This window comes from Solanum verrucosum, unplaced genomic scaffold, assembly GCF_900185275.1.
Source record: "Solanum verrucosum unplaced genomic scaffold, falcon-dt-bn FXZP01000207.1, whole genome shotgun sequence".
NCBI lineage: Eukaryota > Viridiplantae > Streptophyta > Magnoliopsida > Solanales > Solanaceae > Solanum > Solanum verrucosum.
The window spans coordinates 2422966-2442386 of NW_026019996.1; the positions used below are offsets into that span (position 1 = coordinate 2422966).

Below are 19421 nucleotides of genomic sequence, written 5' to 3' on the forward strand. Positions count from 1 at the left end.
GAATGTGAGTTGTCTAAACGCATCCCCATACCGATGCTCAATACTACTCCCAATAATATATAAACTCATGCTCAAATGTATAAAACATAACTCTTTCTCAATTTGAGGTAATTACTCAAAAGATCCTCTTAAAAGAGGTAATACTCTAAAAGATCTCTAAACTCATAAACTCATTTAGAAATCAACGTTTCTCTCTTTTAAATGTAAAAGTATTACATTTGGGGTTACTTAGTTCCCTTATACTCTTTTTCAATCATGAATACAACTCTTCTCGTTCTAATGTTTACTTTCTCAAGACTTAGTTCAAAACCATTGTTGATTACATTAGAATTCTCAAAATGACTCAAAAAGACCTCTTGAACTTTCCTCTTAAAATTAATTCAGTTTGCAATGTAAATTATGACATCTGATTAGGACATGTAGGATATCTAAAGGATGAATGGAGACTTTAGAAGCTAATACAAAGAAGAGAATGTAGTCACGACTCAAAGAAACACTTCCGAAAATGAAGCACGGAAGGAAAAGAACTAGACGACCATGTCGCCCTGCTGGCGCGGGGAACCAGGCACCAAACTTTAAGATAGAAATTTGGAGCGCATTGCTGGCATGGTGTGCTAGGCCCCAAACTATTGACTAGAAGTTCAAGCGCTATGGTGGCGTGCCGCCCCACCCGTATCTCAGAAATACGATGAATTTTTCTTCTCAATTAGGGTCCTAGCTTGTCTATAATTGAGTGATTCCTCTTATACTCTTCTTGATTCTCAAACCCAAAACAACTTGATAGAATTTCTCATACAAACCTCATCGAAACATGACTCTCACCAAAGATCCACAACACTAAACAATTCACAGCCTTCATTGTTAAATAATTGAACAAAAATCAAGAACTATGAAAAAATCTTTTAGATACAACAATTTTCTGGATAAATTAGATGTATGGAATGAGGACGAACAAGTCCATCACCATGGGAAGCCTCACATACCTGGAAAGAACAATGTTCTTGGCAAAATCCTAAATTCTTAAAAGAACACTTGGAAACCTACCCTTTTCTCTTCTTGAAACCCCGCTCTAAAACTCTAAGGTTTAGGAACGTGAAATAAAGGTCTAAATCTAATTAGACCCTTATTTGGGGTGAACAAAACGTGCTAATCCTAGTAGGAAAAGTAAAAGACCAAAATACCTTTTTTTCTAAAACGAATGAAATTCCTTAAATAGAGAGACCTCATGCAAATAGGCATAACTTTTTACTCTAAACTCGAAATTAAGCCAAATTGGCGGCGTTGGAAAGAGGACTCAAAGACCTTCAATTTGATAGCTCATGGTCCACCTAATTCTTTATGTGTTAAAAGATATGGTCACTTAAAGTTGACCAAAAACTAAAAACTAGTAGGTGGCATGTATGAACCTCTATGTAGCTCTTTTGAAGTCCGAGGTGTTACAGTTAAACAAGTTTAGGAGACTAAATTCTATGGCATTGGTATGTGCAGGCTACAATCAACTTTGAAACTTCTTAGCAAAAAGCTTAGTGAATGGTTGTCACAACCCAAAGTATACCCTAGGCATAACACGACGTATAGAACCCCTAGAGGCCCTACACAAGTCACTTAGCATACATCATACAAGATAATAGAATCTTAAGAGTTCAAATGATAGTATTTCATATACAAGAGTTTGACAAAAGCGGAAGTCTAACATAAGTCTCAAATCCATCTAATACATCATAAATAAAGTGATTGGGACATAACCCACACATCACATACAAGTATGAAACAAAAATGACATAAAGCAATAAAGAAGTCTCGGTCCTCGGAACATGAGGACTCACCAATATCCAAAAGCTCAAAAGGATCAACTAGCCATTAGTGTATGAAATAGGAGTGTCAGAACCTAATTTAGTGAAACAATGTAGGCACAAGTATGCATTAGTACATGGAATGTACTAAGTATGATAGAAATGCATAAGAGTTATGAAAATTTACAAGGCATGCAATGACCAAGCTAAATCGTAAAATAATATGTTAGAAATGATAAGTCATGATCATGGTCAATCCAAGTTAAACATCTTTAAAACACATTTGATATACTTTAAAAAGTAAACTTAGTTTGTTATTGTAAGGAGTTTATCATTAACCGACATAGACCATGTGAGCTATAACATGGAATCTAGTGCCTATCCCACATTGAAAAGAGATGTCCTTACTTGCCAAGGAAAGAATCATAAACTTGAGCTAAAGTGGATCCACTAGTTAATGTCTATCTAAGACAAACCTATGGTGACACATAGTTATGCGACATGGGTAATCGCCGCTAGTCCATTCAGTGTTAAGCATAAATCCCACAGAATAGTTATTAATCGTATTCATCTTCTTATCCATGGAAATTCATAATCAATTAGTTAATCCAAGCTAGATTTCATTTAGAATAACTCCTAAATCTTGATTAATTCTGTAGTTGAGAAAACATTTCAACCCTACGAATCCTTTCATGTGAGAATAACCTTACGCAACAACAATATCAATGCTTTACTCACAAAGCAGCCTTAAATCATTAATCATGACTTCATGAAAACATGTATATCTCCATAATTTAATAGTTCATGGCCTCATGGATTTATCATAAGATCATGGTTGAAAAGCATAATTGAAGAATGGGCAAGTGAAATTTCAACTAAATATCATAGATTAACATCAAATAATGCATTAGAAGACTCAATTGATCACAATAAATCATAATTGGAAGAAACCCACATTCCTTGAATTGAAACCCTAATTTGATAATTGGAGAATCGAATTAGAAACTTGAAATCTTTAGGGACCCCATGGAAGAAAGGACTCCATGAGTGAATGCACATATACCTTGATACCAAAGCGCAAGAAAATGGAGAATTTGGAGAGTTGAATGGAACCTAGCTTTTCTTCTTCTTCCTTAGACTTGAGAGAATTTGGGAGGATGAGCTTGGTAAACTTTTGTGAATTTAGGAGAATGAGCTCAATTGGGTAATTTGGGGGTTTTAAACGTTTATATGGGTCCTAGGGCATAACGTAAAGTGACGTAGTATTGGGTTTAAAATAAATAGGAAAAGACCCAAAAGTCTCTTTTAAAATAACTGTCAGTCCCCATCTACGGTCCGTAGGTCCTTCGACGGATCGTATTGGTTAATCATAGATAGGTTACTGGACCCTAAAATTCACCCACTTTTGATGGATCCCATGTACAGTTCGTAGGTCTTCCTACGGTTGTACATGTCATCCGTAGAACCCAACTTTGACCCTCAAAATTACACTAAATATAGAACTCACGTACGAGACCTACCTGCAACTCATATATGGGATGACGAATAGTCCTGGTGAGCCGTAAAAAGGGTATTTGAACTTTACTTTTAAAATTATTTTTCCCACCACTTACGGTTTCCATCTACGGCTCGTATAAGCACCTACAGTCTGTAGATGGGACCCGTAGACACAGACACCAGCTAAAAATCTGCATTTTCCTTCCTTTCCAAATCTGAGGTGTTACAATGGTCCAGGAATACTATGGTAGATTTTAATGAGCAAGTTAACTCTTGGGAAGCCAAACTTCTTACCTTAGAAGATGATGACCTGTATGATAATATTGAACAAGCTTGAAGTGATCTAAATAAGGGTTATGCTGAATATATTAGATGGATTGGTATTCAAGATTCTCTTCTAAAACAGAAGACTCAAAGGAAATGGTTCAAAGATTCTGATTGTAACACTAAGTACTTTCATAACATTTTGAGGGATAGGTGAAGAAGGTTACATTTACATAGAATTAGAGATCAAAGAGATAAGTGGGTGCAGGATGATGATAAAATTGCGAGAGTTGCCATTAAATATTTCAAGAGTTTCTTTAACCTCCATCAAACCACTAGCAACAAACATATTACTAACTCTATACCAATGATTATCACCAAGAATGACAAAGGGTTTTTGACCAAGATTCCAGATTTAAAAAATAAAGGTTCAAGAGGTCGTGTTCAGTATGAGCAAGGATAGTTGTGTCGGTCCTTACGACTTCAATAGATATTTCTATCAGCCTTGTTAAGATATTATCAAAACTGACATTGTGAATTTTGTTGCAGATTTTTTTAAAGGAAATGAGCTCACTAAGTATTAAACTCATACTTGCATAGCTCTAATTCCTAAAATTGACTCTCCTTCTAGATTCAATGATTTCAGGCCTATCCGTCTCAACTACACTAACAAGATCATCTCAGAAATCTTATCCAGGAGGCTTAACCCTATGTTGTCTAGGCTTATCACTAAGAATCAAAGTGGTTTTGTGCCTACCAGACTTATTACAGAGAATGTGATGCTTGCTTCGGAAATTGCCCATGTATTGCCAAACCTAACAAGGGAGGTAACATTGTTATTAAATTATATATGGCTAAAGCCTATGATAGGCTATCTTGGAATTCTCTTTATGAGGTTCTGGAAAAAATTGGCTTCAATACTTTTTGGATTAATATGATTAAGAGAATTATCTCTAATAATTTTTACTCAATCATTATTAATAGTACTCGACATGATTCTTTCTCTTTATCTCAAGGGCTCAAACAAGGAGACCCTCTCTCACCCTTTTTTGTTTATTCTTGCAGCTGATGTTCTCTCAAGATCCCTTAACACTCTCAATGAAAAGGAAGATTTCATACCATTCTCAATGAATAAATTAGGCCCCCAAATCAATCATTTAGCCTATGTTGATGACATCGTCATCTTAATCAGTGGCAAATCACATACTGTCAAGATGATTATGAAATAGATCAAACACTATGAGAAAGCATCAGGGCAATCGGTTAATAAGGACAAAAGTTTCTTTCTCACTTGCTCTAAAACTAGTCCTTGTAGGATTAACATGCTAAGAAATTGCACTAGCTTCCTGGATAAACCATTTCCTTTTACTAACATGGGATGTCCTGTTTATACATGAAGAAAATGAATTGTCTACTTTGATAACATGGTGACTAAAGTAGTCAAAAGAATGAACAGATGGCAAGGAAAATGCTTTCATATGGTGGAAAGATGGTTCTCATAAAGAGTGTTCTTCAGTCTCTTCCAACATACACCATCGTTGCTCTTAACCCTCCTAAAAGAACTATCGATCTTACTGAGAAACACATTGCTAGATTTTGTGGGGATCTACTACTGAAAAGAAGAAGTATCACTGGATTGCCTGGGATAAACTTTGTTTTCCGAAAGATGAGGGTGGAGTAGGCATTAGAAGCCTCCAAGACATCACTAACACACTTGAGATAAAGAGATGGTAGAGATTCACTACATCAAAAATAATCTTTAGTGGCAATTAATTAACGATAATAGCTTAATTGCCATTAAAAATGTATTTTTAGCGGCATTTAGCACTCGGTAAAGGCTTTATCACTCTTTGTTAATGTATATATTTATTCCCGTTAAAGGTTGTTTTTGTTGTAGTGATTGAGGACAAATTATTCTTGAATTCATTCAAGCTAAATACTGCTCCAGGAAACACATTGTCCAAAAAAACTGGTCAAAAGGAAATTCTCAAGCATGGAAAAAACTCTTATGGCTAGGGATAAAGCAGAAGATAGCATCAAATGGAACATCAACTCAGGAAGTTCAAACTTTTGGTGGGACTCGTGGTCTAACCTTGGACCTCTAGCAAATATTCATCACACTTTTGAGGGCAATATGAGAAGATTCTATGTCAAAGACTTCATCAGGAATGGGACTTGGGATTTGAACAAGCCCTCGACTATTCTTCCTCACCAAATTGTCGAGGGAATTGTTGACATCCATATCGGTCCACTTGAACAAAATGATGAAACCGTCTGAAACTGCACAAAAGATGGACAATACATCAATAAATATGTTTGGCACTTCACAAGACTATCAAAGAACAAAGATCCTTTTTTGAGAAATCTGTGGCACAAAGCTATTCCATTTAAATTATATTTTTTATCTTGGAGACTTTGCCTTGGAAAACTTCCTTTTAATGATACTAGCTCTAGATTTGGTAGACAATCTAATGGAAATTGTTTATGTTGCAAGATACAGATACAAGATTCCATTCAATACACCTTCACTGGGGGAGAGGAAGCTAAACACATATGGAATCACATTGAAAGACCTCTAGCATCAACCATAATCTTGGACCAATCAGAAGAGTATTCAGCCAATGGTGGAACATGAAAGTTGACAATGATGTACACAAACTCCTTCTACAAATGGCTGCAGTGATCAATGTTGAGAAATTTGGAAGGAATGGACAACATGCAAATTTGGTGACCAAAGGAAGATGTTTAATAACAAAATGGAATATCGTACCATTTGGAACATCCAAGCTACTCTCCAAACAACCTATTCCACCTATAACATTATTGGAGACTGTCCATCCATTTGTAGCAATATTAAAATGCTAAAACGCAAGGTAGCTATCCAACCAATCATTTGGCAGAAACCAGAGATGAGGAACTACAAGATCAATGTTGATGGAAGCTACGTGGAGAATGGCAGTGTTGGGATTGTGTCACGACCCAGGGGTACCCCCTAGATGTAACATGGCATATAGAACCCCAAAGGACTCCATATAAGCTACTTAGCATATCATAACATAAAGTACTAGAATAATAAATAGTAAAACCACATTTTGAGTCCAAAAGAGTTTTATAGAAAAGCGGAAGTCTAACTCATGTCTCAACATAGACATCTATTACAATAGAATGAAAGTGGGCCTAACCCATACATCATGTTCAAAAAGGAAATACGAAAGTGAAACTACAGTAAAGGAATGTCTGTCCTCGAACCATGAGGACTCACCAAGCTCGGAAAGAATCAAAGTCCAAGCTCTAGCTAGCCACTAGAATGGAAACCCTGTCTGTCGGACCCTACATTTGGGCAAAATGTAGGTAAGAGTATGTGTTAGTAAAAAAATGCACTAAGTATGATAGCTATGCATAAAAATATTTAAAACATACTAAAAAGGACATTTCATTTCATGCTATGCAATTTATCAAGTTTAAACATCATAATAGAGATAGTTGGAAAACATAGATCATAACTTCATGGTCAATGCAAGCTAAATCATTTTTTAAGCTTTTGAACACATATGACATTCTTCTTTAAGTAACCTTAGTCCATTAATCAACTTGTTGTGGGAAAATTAGCCTTAACCGACATAGAGACCATGTGAGCTGAAACATGATCACCCGGTATCTCCCACACCAAAAAGGGTTGTTCTACTTGCCTAAGGTAGAACCATGAACATCTAGCTTAAGTGGATCCACTAGATATTAACCTACAGGGGAACATAGTTTAAGGGATATGGAGACTGCTACTAGAAACCTGGTCTCTACTAACGGGAGAGCTTCCATCTCATGAGACTTCTTCTAGAAACCCGACCTCTACTAACGGGAGAGCTCCCATCTAAATGTAAATATCCACTCGGTGCTAAGCTTAATTCCCATGGAATAGTATTTTATTACTTATTCTCATTATCCAAAGAAAGGCATGTCATTTTGCCAATCCAAGCTAGTTCATTAAGATAGCTCTTATTCATTGATTCAATTAGGTGAGTATAGCCTTTCAACCTAAGAATCCTTTCTATGTGAGAAAACCTTTCACATCATGGTTGTAAGTGTTTTATGAGAATGACCTTTCAATAAACACAACAACAACATTAGCACTTCATTCTCAAAGCATACTTAAAGCGTTTACATAGGTTTCATAAGATCATGCATAAACTCATACTTTGCCCTTTCAAGGTTCAAAGCTACTTTCAATCACCAAATCTATAATTCTAACATTAGATAGGTATTTTATCATATATTCATGTAATTCTATTACTTCATGCTTTAGATCACAAAACTTCATTTTCATAATCAACAACCCACATTATGAGATCACATTTGGAAAACATGGGGGTTTGCATGGATTCATAGGGGAAACATCATAAAAGCATTGTAAATCATCTATTCATGCATATTTAGATATAATCAAACTACTAAGATCAATAATCAAAAGAACACATGGTGTTAGAGGAAAACCCTAGCTAATTGGGTAATTCTACTATTTGAAATAGAGGAAATTTGGGGACTCCATGGGTGGAAGGAACCCATGGATGAAAGCTAACATACCCAATTGGCTATATTCAATGGAGAATTTGGATCCTTAGCTTGAAACCCTAGGTGAAATCTTCTTCTTTTTCTTCAAGTTCTAGAGAAAGAATACTTGAGAGGAGGTTTTCTTTTTCTTTTGGGATTTAGGAAGAATGAATTAAGTGGGGTGAATTTGGGGGTAAAAGGCTTATATAGGGGTTCTAATTAAATATAGGTACAATGACATAGTATAGGAACTAATTAATTAGGAAAAGACCCAACTGCCCCTAAAAATAACTACCAGATGACCATTCACGGACCCTAGTCAACGGACCGTGGTCTGACCTACGGTCTGTCCTGGTGAATCGTCGTTGGTCATCAGAGACCATGATTTTGGGGTTTGAACCACAGACCCCAACCACGGACCGTGGTCTGACCTACGGTCCGTAGGTCGAGTCGTGGTCCTGGACCTACTTAGGTAAAGTGGCCAACCAACGGACCCCACCTACGGTCCGTGGGTCCACCTACAGACCGTCTGTGGTCCTCGTAGGTGGCACTTGCAGGTTCTAAGATTTTGGTTCATTAACATTTTTCGGATACGGGGTATTACAGATTGGTGGCATCTCCAGAGATAGAAATGGAGATTTCAACTTTGCCTTCCATGGAGTATTTAGAGCACAAGCTCTATGTACACAGAATCTATGGCTGCAAAATTTGGCTTGATTGCTTGCATTGATAATGGTCTTAACAACTTCAACTTGGAAATGGACTCTCTAGTAATTGTGAACATGTTGAATAACAAGGAAACTCGCAACAGGAAGTTGAAAATATTATTGCTGATATCACTCAAAGGAACACAAATGTCAGTGTTGAAATAATCACTGTTTTAGGGAAGCTAACCTCATTGTTGACTTTCTGGCTAAACTTGCCTTAACTAGTGGAAACAGAACCTTCTATACCCTCCTTCAACACTTCCGAGTGAGGTCAAAGGTTTACTTTAACTAGACAAATGGCAACTCCCCACCATGAGAAGAACAATTTTTTTGTTAGCTAATTCTTTTCACTAGCGGTCTTGTAGAAAAGGATGTATAGTTTGATCCTTTTCTCACCTCCACTGGTGATTTTTTTGTGTAGATATTATAGTTGGAGGTTTGGTTCATGCCCCCCTCCAACTTTGTATCTTTTTGGGAATTAATGGACATGGTTGGGGTCAAGCCTAACCCCCCACACCAATGACTTACAACCATTGGTGATGGCTTTTGGGGGGAAAACAAAACATCATCTCCTTGGTGAAGAACCCAACCTAATGCTAATTGAGTTTCTCATAATATTTGGTATGCTAAAAATTCTCCAGTTTGAACCTAGGGGAACTTTATAGATCAAGCCAGCAAAATAATAAATTAATGTTGCAGTTGAAATAGATTTAAAAAAATTCATTGATGCAAACATCAAACTGACTATATAGTTTGGGGAGCAAATATTTTGTCATTTTAACACAATACTAAAGAGGTCTTAGTTTTTTTTTTTTAAAAAAAATCAAATTTATCCTTGCTCTAATATATACCTTATCAACTTTGTGATTTAGAGTGAATATACCCTTTGTTAAAAAAGTAATGTATATATACCCTCGATGTACATGTAATAAATGGTGAATATTTATCCTTTGACATAAAACATAAATGTGCCATTTAACTTGACCTCATTTCACATTTATACCCTCCAACTTTGGGTGTTGAACAAGTAGACACATGAGTCCTATGTGACATAGTAGACACATGAGTCCTATGTGACATAGTACACAGATGACTCAATTTGCCATGTAGTATGCCACATAGGACGTGTGTGTCTATTTGTTCAACTTTGTACAAGTTTAAGTGTCTATTTATGCACACCAATTTGTCATGTAGGATGCCACATAAGATGCGTGTGTCTATTTGTTCAACTTGTACAAGTTTAAATGTCTATTTGTGCACATCCAAAGTAAGAGGGCATAAATGTGAAGTGAGACCAAATTAAGGAGCATATTTATGTATTATGTCTCATCCTTTTTGTTAACAGACTAATGGGGAGGGGATTATAAGGTGGGGAATCGAACCCTGACCAACAAGGCGAAAATTTATGTTGCTAACCAGCTGAGCCACTAGGATCCCACAATCATACAATCAACATTATCATATATTATTAAAAGTGAGAACAATTTAAGTCAAAAGTTGAATTACAAAAATACCCCTTACCTATTAATTTATTTTCTTAAAATCATTTTTAAAATTTATTTTTCCATTTAAAATCAACTTCATAACTATACCTCTTTATTTTCCTAACTTATCATCATATTATCATAAATAAATAATAAAATAATAATATTTTCTTTTATTAAAAGTGGAAAGCTCCAAAATTTAAAGTTGAATTGTCATTTTACCCCTATACTAAATAAAAAAGTAAGAAATATTTTATTAATCAAATATTAAATAGTAATCATAAATTAATTTGTCATTTTTCCTTCACATAACAAAAGGAGAAATAAAACTTCTATTAAATTAGTAAATAGTTAGTGTGTGTATATATATATATATATATATATATATATATATATATATATATATATAAGTGGAACCATAATAGTTTAAAAATTGAATTATCAAAATGTCCATAAAATATTGAATGACATTAATATCCTTCAATCAAATATTATTCCGACGATAATATTGTACAAGAATATAAATATACACTTAGTTCAATGCATTAGGCTATTGAATATATATACACGAAAATACCCATTAATATTTTTTCATTTATTTAACTCCTATTTATGTTATATTTTTTTTGCTAAAAAGTAAGTCTATCTTCTAATAAATATAAATAATAATATAACAAATGGATGAACTAGATAAATCAAAAGACATGGAGTTATGTGTATTCAATTTTTGTAAATGTTTTATCTTCTGATTCCTAATGTAAAAAGTAAAACATCTCTTCGTAGTAATAAACATATGGAGAATTTTAAAAGTTGTTTGGTATATTCAATATGGAGTAAGCTCTTTGATCAATTCAATACAATATATTCATTTACTAAATGCTATATATTGTGTATATATAGTAAAAAATCATAAGACAACTATTCCAATTCAGCAAATTGTTAGATTATCAATCCTACTTTGTGTAGGCGACATTTTCTCATATTTATTTTCTGTTTGTGTCTCTCTTTTCTACTTTTGTTTATGTTCTCTAATTAATCTATTCATATTATAAGTTATTGTCTTTAATTCGACCTATTCACATATGTTTTCTGATAAGTTGAAAGTTCATCTTACTTGGGTGGTAAACGTGTGAATCATAGTTATTTCACCTTTTGCAACATAGAATTTGTTATGCAAATATCAAATCAGGTAAGATTACTTTCTTTTTAAGTATAACTTTTTGGAGTATCATGAAACAGTATATTCTTGTTTGTGTAAATTTTGGTTAGGAATCAATTTACATAATTTAACTAATATTTTTTTGTTAAATTCACAGATGACAAAACTAATAATTTTGAATTAGGGAAAGGATATACGCACCTATAATAATTATGATTTATATACATCGATAAAATATTTTAGCAATTATTATTTTAATCACTAATAATAACTATTTTTTGTGTAGGTGTACACCACAAAATTGACAATGATCCACTAACTATCATATACATCGAATTTATGTGTAATTTTTACAAAACACAATTCACATTCGACAACAACTTCTTGATCTATATGTGATTATAAAAAGGTGGATGCTAGAGTTTCTTAGAAATAAGGCAAAAATTTTAGAACATGAAATTGAACCAATAAGAGACACTTAAATTATGTGTTGTGACATATTAACAAAAAAACTTTTATTAAGTTGAATACTTGTTAAAAAATTACATAATTAAAATTGTTCGAATATTTCTTTTGAAATTTATTTGATAGCAATAATATTCTACATGATGTACCTTGTACTGATAATAATCTTGATTGAATAGACTCACCATTCATTGATTTGAGCTTGTATATTTTCTCTTCAATTGCTATGCAAGTTATCGCACAATGATCATCTACTAGTCATCTTAAGGAGGACATAGATTGATCAAATTTCTATGTAATTTTTGCAAAACACTACTCTCATTCGACAACAACTTCTTAATACGTATGCATATGTGAAAAGGTGGAGACTACAAAGGTGAAAAAGACTATGAAAAACTTAAGACATGAGATATTTTGAAATCACACTTGACATTTAATTTATGAGTTATGACATATTAAACAAAAGAAACGTTTATCAAATTGAATACTTGATATATTATAAGAATTTCATAATTGAAGTTATTGGTTTGAGCTTGTATATTTCTTTTTAATTTTTGTGCAACTTATCACACCTTTATTAAAATATTTTCAAATTAAGTTATTGTACTTAATTGGCATGAGATACATGAATAACATACATATATATTATCGTTATAATAACTCCACACAACTTAGCATGCGACACACATACCACGCACGTGTCCAAGACTAGTTTCTAAAAAACCTTTACCATATACTTTGAGGAGAGATGGTTATTGATATTCTTAATGAGTTAGAGAGTTCATACACAGCTGTATACCTGCCACTAATAAAGGCATAAATTAGTAATGCATTAATTAATTCTAATCTTATACATAGGTGTTTGTGCCATTTAAAAACAAAACTATTCATTTAAAATACAAGCATTGACTTTTTGGTAGCATTTAGATCCACTCCATCATATATGAGTTAATCTGTTCCTTTTGTTGTTAGATCTGTCTTTCTCCTACTGCAATCTTTATCAGGTATTTTTCAATCTCTAAGTTCTTAAATTGATATATATAACTTATAAGAGCTGAATTAATCCATTTTACTTTTTACCTAGTTATGGTTTTTTGTACGTAAATGCTATGTGCGAATAAGTTTTTACCAATAAACTTCATGGTTCTAAAACTACAAATTCAAACAAATATTATGAATATGGTTTTGATGTATATAAATGTAGTACATTTATGATTGTCATGTATGAAAAACTATGGCACTGAGAAACACTTGTGTTTTAATTTCTTATATGATGTTTGATAATAACAAATGGATATCACATATAATAATTATAGTTTTAACTCTGTTGAACCAGCCAAAAAAGTGTTTTATTTTTGTTTTCCTCTTTAAATTTCTATTTTTTTAATTAAAAAAATCAACGAATTTAAGGATGGTGCTTGAAGTTCAAAAACTGATCTGCTCAAAAGCAGATGGCTGGTTATATGTCTTTATTGATACAAATTGGGGGTAGGGGAATTGAACAGTCATTCAACCAAGCTACTAACTGTGCTCTCCTTTCACGCACACTTTTTTTTATTCATCATTGGGAATGCATTAGTTGTTTTTTTATACTACTCTTTTATCCAACGGTACTTGTCCACTAATGATTTTGCACATTTCTTAAGAAATTATAAATAAAATGGTAATTTTACCATATCACCCTTTGAATATAATAGATACAATGCCTAGAAAAATGTAATAAGAAAATGACTATAATTAATGATAAGGGTAAATTAGGAACTAAGCGTAAAATTATCTATTGATTTCATAAAGTGGACAAGTATTGTTGGATATCCAAAATAATATAGTGAACAACTATTGTTAGACGGAGAGTAATAAATAGGGAAAAAACTCAAATATGTCATTCAACTTTGAGAAAAAAGGTTCATTTATATCATTCATTAATAGTTGGGTTCAATGACATATTTGAGTTTTTTTTACATTATTGTTTACTCAAACACAATTTTAAAGACCTTTTATGTGAGTTTTTAATAGTTCATACTCATCATTATGGGGTACACGTGCAATACATGTGCCCATGTACAAGTATATTATAATATCTAAGTGTTAGTTAAAGCAAGTATTGTGAACTTGAAAATTGTAAGGAAAATGATTCCTTTTATAAGTGAGGAAAATCATTTCCCCCTTTTAGATGAAACTCGACTTCTATCACAGTTTAGACACACATTAGATGTGCTTGAGATGTAAAAATACGCGAATTTAAGTTGATGCTTCATTTTCCATTTCTATTGGTTAAGTTATGGGTAGAATAATTATAATGACCATCTTGTTAGAGCCAAGCTTTGGGGATACACATCGTCGAGCTCAAAAGTGTAGTGAACTTGTGTTATGCATTGACTTATTTTTTTTCACTTTCACTATTCATATGTATGATTCAACTAGATGCTTGTCAGCCTAAATGCTCTTATCGGTCCGCCCTCCATCATTAGCATCACATATTTGATATTAGTTTTCTTTTGTTAAAAAAAAAAGACTTAGTTGAGTGGACCATATGAAAGTTGAGTGAAATGTGATTTTCTGAGATAATACCCACCATTTGTTAGATGAAATGGTACATAAAATGTATTATCTTTCACAAGCATTAACATAGCTACAAACATTGAAAGACATGAATAAAAATGTTGTTGATGAACCTAATTCCAAGAGTTGGTGAAGTTGCAGGAATTTTTCAACAAAAAATGGCTCAAAATGAAATTGAGGAAATGTTAGATCATCTAAGAAGGATCAAGAGTAGATGTAATCTGAGTATATTCCATCCGGGTAGACTCAATATTGATGACATTGAGAAACTTGAAATGGTGTTAAGAGTTTTTAAAAACTTTATGAAGTATCATCATATTCTTTTGCCTGATTCCTTTGTCAAACTCACAAAGAAGGCCAAATTGACTATGAAAATGCTTCAACTGTTATTTAGGAGAATTCCAAAGGTACAGAAAGCTAACCTTAATCTGGAAAGGCTAGAATCATATTTGTTGGAATTCTTTGAAGGTAAAACCAGTTTAAGTTATAATTATGAGAAGAATGATTTTGATTTGTCGAAATATATGGATTGCGTCGGAAATAATCTAAATGATGTATTGATGCTGTTACTGGAAGGGGTTATGTCTGACTCTCCTGAAGAAAAACTTGCAATACACAGATTTATAAAGCAACTGAAAATTGTTCAAAAGAAAATGAGTTTTTTGAGATACTTATATGCCACAGAGATAAATGGTAATGTCGACGAAGAGAAGCTGGAATGTTTGGAGACTCAAATTCAGTTCATGGCTAATAATGTGGTACAACTTTGTCATGCTGTTTCAGTTAATGTTGTTGCTGATTTTGTAAATGATAAGGATGAGTTTGACAGATATGAGTATGATATCTTTAATAAACCGCCCTATCTATTATGCTTGATTGTGTTAGTAGAGTTGGAAATGAAAAAGATTTTTCTCAGTGAACTAAAGGCTTCAAAGTTTACTCAATCAAGAACTTTCAAGGGCAAGAAATTACCCAAAGGATTTTCACATCATCTTCATAGTCTGCTGATGTATCTCAGGAACAAGAAGCTTGAGATCTTTCCTAATAACATCTCTACTCAAAATATTGATGTGGCAATAGAGTTCATGTTGGTTTTCCTTGATGCTGATGTGTCAAATCGTGTTATTAGCGGTAAATGGTTGAATGAGGTTATGGAAAAGGCTGGAGCTATAGCAGGTGATGTTCTATATGTAGTTCAAAAGCTTCTTCCTAGCTCTTTAAACAAAGATGACAGTAGCAAAATAAGTCTTAGCTCGATAAAGATATTGGAGAAAACTAAAGATCTGAATGAACAAGTGGAGACTTATTACAAATCCTTAAAATTTACTCCATCTCAGTTTCCCACTTCTGGTGGATTGAGATTTCTGGATTCTCTTTTAAGGAAACTGAATGAGATGTCGAAATCTAAATCTGGTTTAGATTTCCTGATGAAACCTCTTTTAGGAAATTTGGAGGAAGAGCTATCAGTTCTTACATCCATTTTAGAGAAGGAGTTGTCATCTTTATCATCCATTTTCATAAATGTCGCAAAGGTCCATCATGAACATAAAATTCTTAAAGATCTTCATAGACAGACCATCAATTTGGCAAATGAAGCTGAGGTTGCCATTGACTCTATTCTTTCTAAATATAATGTTTTTTTGCATATATTTTGCTCACTTCCTACAATCTTAAAAGAGATCAAGCAAATTAATGTGGAGGTGATTGAGATGGGGCCGGTGGACGTTGCTCACTATGTGGTAGAGCCATCTAAACATCTTCCAACTCAACATAGCAATCCTGTGAGTGATGAGGATATAGTGGGTTTTGAGATAGCAACAGAAAAACTAATTCAATATCTAACTCGAGGGAGAAGTGAGCTAGATGTCATCCCTATTGTTGGGATGGGAGGACAAGGTAAAACAACTTGTGCTAGAATGTTGTATGATAATCGCATCATTATTTCTCATTTCGATGTTCGAGCATGGTGCACTGTTTCCCAAACATATAATCGGAGAGAGCTATTACAAGATATTTTTAGTCAAGTTACTAATTCCAAGGACAAGGGAGATAAGGATGATGTTCTTGCTGACATGTTGAGGAAAAACTTAATAGGAAAGAGATATATCATTGTCTTGGATGATATGTGGGATGGTATGGCATGGGAGGACTTAAGGCTTTCTTTTCCAGACGTTGGAAATAGAAGCAGAATAATAGTTACAACTCAACTTGAAAAAGTGGGTGAGCAAGTCATGCACTATATTGATCCTTATCATCTTCCATCCCTCACAACAAAAGAGAGTTGCCAATTGTTGCAAAGAAAAGTGTTTCAAAAGGAAGATTGTCCGCCTGAACTACAAGATGTGAGTCAAGCAGTTGCAGAAAAATGCAAAGGATTGCCTCTAGTGGTTGTCTTGTTAGCTGGAATAATCAAAAAAAGGAAAATGGAAGAATCTTGGTGGAATGAGGTGAAAGATGCTTTATTTGACTATCTTGATCTTGAGTTTGAAGATTATAGTCTGGCGCCTATGCAGTTGAGTTTTGATAACTTACCCCATTGTTTAAAGCCTTGTCTACTTTATATGGGGATGTTTCCGGAGGACACAAGAATTCCAGTGTCTAAACTGATAAGTGTATGAACTGCAGAAGGATTCGTGCAAAACATTGAATCAGCTGAAGATTACTTGATGGATCTTATTAGCAGTAATGTGGTAATGGTTTCAAAGAAAAGTTATGATGGAAAAGTCAAAATCTGTCAGGTTCATGATGCAGTGCGTCACTTTTGCTTGGAGAGGAGTAGAGAAGAAAATTTTATGCTGGCAGTGAAGGGGAATGCTAGCCAGTTTCAGCCTGTGGACTGGAAGGGAAGTCGAGTGAGCTTCAGTTTCAGCGAAGAGCATTCCAAGTTTGGATCGCTGGGCTCCAAAAGACGAAAGCCTTTCCAGCAACACTTGAGGTCACTGATAACGACAAATGGAGGGATAATTTATAATTGGAATCCCTTCTGTCAGATTAGTGAATTGCGGCTTGTTAAGGTCTTGGATTTGAGTTCTCATAGAGTGAATCGTTTTTCGTCGGCTACATTGAAACCACTAAATCACCTGAAGTACCTTGCAGTTTGGGCAGATAAATTCTATTTTCATCCAGAATCACATCTGCCCCATATAGAAACTTTAATTTTGAAGAATTTGATCCCTGATACTGACTTGGATAATAAAGTAGTGTTACCAGCGTCTTTTTGGGAAATGAAAAAATTATGGCATGTTGAGATCAGGGGATCTTTAGTTGTGAAGAATAATGCTGAATTTGATAAGCATGGACTCTTTGAAGGATCCTCTAAATTGGAAAATTTGAGGTATTTAAGGCGAGTTGTTATTGATGAAACTGACAGTGTGGATGTGTTAGTAAGTCGGTGTCCTAATCTTCAACAACTTCACATCACTTTTAAGGACAATTACCCTTCTGCCAAATTGGAGGATCTTACCCACCTTCAAATACTTCACCTTTCCTTTAGGTGGTCCCACTGTCCATCCGTGTTACAGTTGCCTTTAAATTTAAAGAAGTTGGTACTATCCGGGCTTCTTATAGAAAGCACTATTCCCTTCATTGCTGGACCATCAAGCCTGGAGTATCTCCAATTACAAAATCTGTATTTTCTTCGATCAAAAGAGTGGTGCCTTGGAGATATTACTTTCCCTAATCTAAAGTTGTTGAAACTGGTGGACTTAGATATCTCAAGGTGGGATGCATCGGAGGAATCCTTTCCCCTGCTTGAAACACTTGTTATACGAAGGTGTGAGAGGCTCGAGGAGATCCCCCTTGGCTTTGCAGATATTTCAACACTGAAACAGATTATGTTGATTAGGTGTCAGAACAACGCTCTGGAGGCTTCAGCTGTGAAAATTAAGGAAGAAGTCGAAGCGATTGAAGGATGCGACCGTATTGATATCACTACCCAAGTAAGTATAAATTAACTCCTATGTTGTGTTTTTGAGTATCTATATGCATCTAATGTGCAAACAATATGTTCAATACATTAGGTGTGGGAAGGAGTATAAGGCGGTTGTGAATCAAGTATGTGCCTCTAACCACAACAATGGTATTGTTTCGATTTTTTTCTATTTGATGCTTGCTTTCCCTTAATTGCTCTCAAATTCACGAGAATTTGTTTGAATGTGACTACTGCAGCAAGTTGTTTTTCTAAAGTGAATTGGATGATGAGCATTCCTGTATGAAATGCAAGCGCTTCTGTGTTAGATTTCACATAGTGCATTTTTGGAGGATCCGATTTGGGTGGAACAATATTTTTGGGAAGCTAGATAGATATCACCTGTCACATCAAATACTAATACACAAACAGATATTTCTTATTACAACTCTCTCCTTTTTTGCTCTCTTTGTAACTCGAACCTCATAACTTCAGGATTAGAGGTGAAACAGTCAGTTCCCTCTTATCCTCATTTACATATTTAAGCTACCTCTGAATATAACTTTTTTTCAGATCATTTACATTTGATAATGAAATAAATGCGTAATTATGCATTTAGATTACATGTTTTGTGTCAAAGAAAGAGAAATTCCATTTACAAGGATGATAATAATAGGAAGATTAATTATTTGTTTAGATAACCTTAAAACATCTGATCGAAGATCCAACAGTTTAACTACACTACTACTGTCATATACACTCTCAGTTCTATTTTATTTGACATTACTTTTTTATTTCTTCGTTTTAAGAAAAATAACATAGCTACCAACATGTGAGGATTAGCATTGGCTTATATATCTACCAACATGTCTGTCACACATGGTGATCATGATACTGTGGCCTTTGCTTTTTTTTTTTTTTTTTTTTGTTTTTTGGAAAACATTCATAATAAATGGAATAATAAAAAATTATATAGAGCAGCTTAATCAGTAGTGTTGTTAAACAAATTTACAAACCAAATGTATACTAACAATCCAG

General features: G+C 34.0%; 1 pseudogene; it reads left to right on the forward strand.

Moving 5' to 3' along the window:
- Window positions 1–14634: 14634 nt before the first annotated feature.
- LOC125819318 (putative late blight resistance protein homolog R1A-3) lies at window positions 14635–18495 on the forward strand (annotated as a pseudogene).
- Window positions 18496–19421: the final 926 nt, after the last annotated feature.